This window comes from Brassica oleracea, chromosome C7 (genome assembly GCF_000695525.1).
Source record: "Brassica oleracea var. oleracea cultivar TO1000 chromosome C7, BOL, whole genome shotgun sequence".
Lineage (NCBI taxonomy): Eukaryota > Viridiplantae > Streptophyta > Magnoliopsida > Brassicales > Brassicaceae > Brassica > Brassica oleracea.
In genome coordinates, this window is record NC_027754.1 from 12,586,201 (window position 1) to 12,588,355 (window position 2,155).

Here is a 2,155-nt window from a genome sequence, read left to right on the forward strand (position 1 = left end):
ATTTGTGAGAATGTGTTGTATATTTCTTATTGCTTACACCACTATATATAGTGGTTCATACAAGGTGGAGTCAAAGGGAGAATTGATTATAAAGATACTCTACATAATGACATGGTCAAACTCATAAAGACTAAGGTTGAATGGGTCTTCCATGTGGCTGGATGTAAACCTCCAATGGACTCTAGTCTTGAACTTGTATGGTCTAGGTTATGGACCATCCACATCATGATTCATAACAATTTGTAACATACCAAGTTGTGATATATGGAAAAAGCTTATAAGCTTTTTCCAAATCAATTCTCTTAATTAAGAGAATTGATTTGGCTACCTATGTCACAAAAGTTGACTTACCTTTTCCGTCATACATCTGTTTAGAACTCCAGGGTTAATCGTGCTTGGGCTAGAGTAGTGAAAGGATGAGTGACCTATCGGGAAGTGATTCGCAATACCGTGCAAGTGAGACCAAAACACAGGGAAAGATCGATTGGTGATTGCAGGGTCAGTAAACAAGTTTTTCAGGCCTTGGAAAATTAACGCACCGGCCATTGGAACGGGATGGGGCCCACGAACCGAGTGAACGTACGTGGGTTGCCCATTAGCCGTGGGCGGTCGGAGCGTTACAAGTGGTATCAGAACCAGGTTAGTCATCTCAGTTCTGACCTGAGAGGCATCTTGAAACCTGTCGTAGGGCACAACGAGGACGTTACATTCTTTGAGAGGGAGTGAATTGTAACATCTCAAGTTGTGATATATGGAAAAAACTTAAGAGAATTGATTTGGATACCTATGTCATCAAAGTTTACATACCTTTTCCGTCACAAATCAGTTTAGAGCCCTAGAGTTAAGCGTGCTTGGGCTGGAGTAGTGAAAAGATGGGTGACCTATCGGGAATTGATCTGTGATACCGTGCGAGTAAGGCCAAAACACGGGAAAATGTCATGTGGTTGATTGCAGAGTCAGTAAACAAGACTTTCAGACCTTGGAAAATTAACGCACCACCCGTCAGATGGGATGGGACCCACGGGCCGAGTGAGCGGGCGTGGATGACCCATTAGCCGTGGGCGGTCGGGGCGTTACATTATTTAAACTCTAAACTGGAGAGCATATGTTCTTTGGAACAAAGTGACTAAGGTTGGCTAGTATCCCCTATATATTAATCCTGGAGCATTACAACATATTTCGTAGCCACGTGTCATCACGAGAATGATTCTTAGAATTGTTAGAAAAATAAGTTGGTCCATATAAACATATACTATGTTTTTTATTAAACTAACTATCAAATTAATTATAAGTGTACAAAAAAATATTTTTTCTTTCCGTAAATAAAAGCTACGGAATTACCTAATATGGTTAACATATATATAACAATTAATGATTATGAATAATACATATTTGATAAAAAAAAACTCTAACCTCTCTCTTTTTTGTTTAATTTTATACTATTATAATAAATTAAACAATCATTAAGCATATAATAAAAACAATTAGATTTTTCCTTATATGTTATATTTTGAATTTTTAAAAACGACTATAAATTACTAAAAATGGTAAAAGCCCCACATTAAAAAATTTGTGATCAATGGTTTAATTTTTTTTGTCCAAGCAAGATACAAATGATCATATATCATAGGGGTGGACGTTCGGATACACGTTCGGGTTTGTATCGGATATTTCAGTATAAAGGTATAGAACCCGTTCAGATATTTCTACACTTCGAATCGGGTTCGGGTATTTTATGTTCGGGTTCAGATATTTTGGGTCGGGTTCGGAAATTTAAAATTTGAAGAAAAAATAAATAAATTATTCATTGTTTAAGTTTTTTGCATTTAAAATATATTTTAATTTAATTAACTTTTTTTTTTAATTTTTAAGGGATTAAACTATTAATAGGTTTGGAGATAAAACTTTAAAAATAGAAAGACATTAATTTAGGTGTTGTTTTGAAATTTTAGATGCAACTTTTGTTAATGCAAGAAACAAGAACTTGATATGTATTTTAAGTGAGTAGCAAATGATTTTGTCCATAATTATATGTATATTATCTAACTTTGAGCAATAAGAATCATTAATATAAATATTTTGAATAAAATGAGAGAAATAAACTAGAAATGTAGAGTTAAGTATACTTATGTTTGGTTATCTTTGGATATCCATT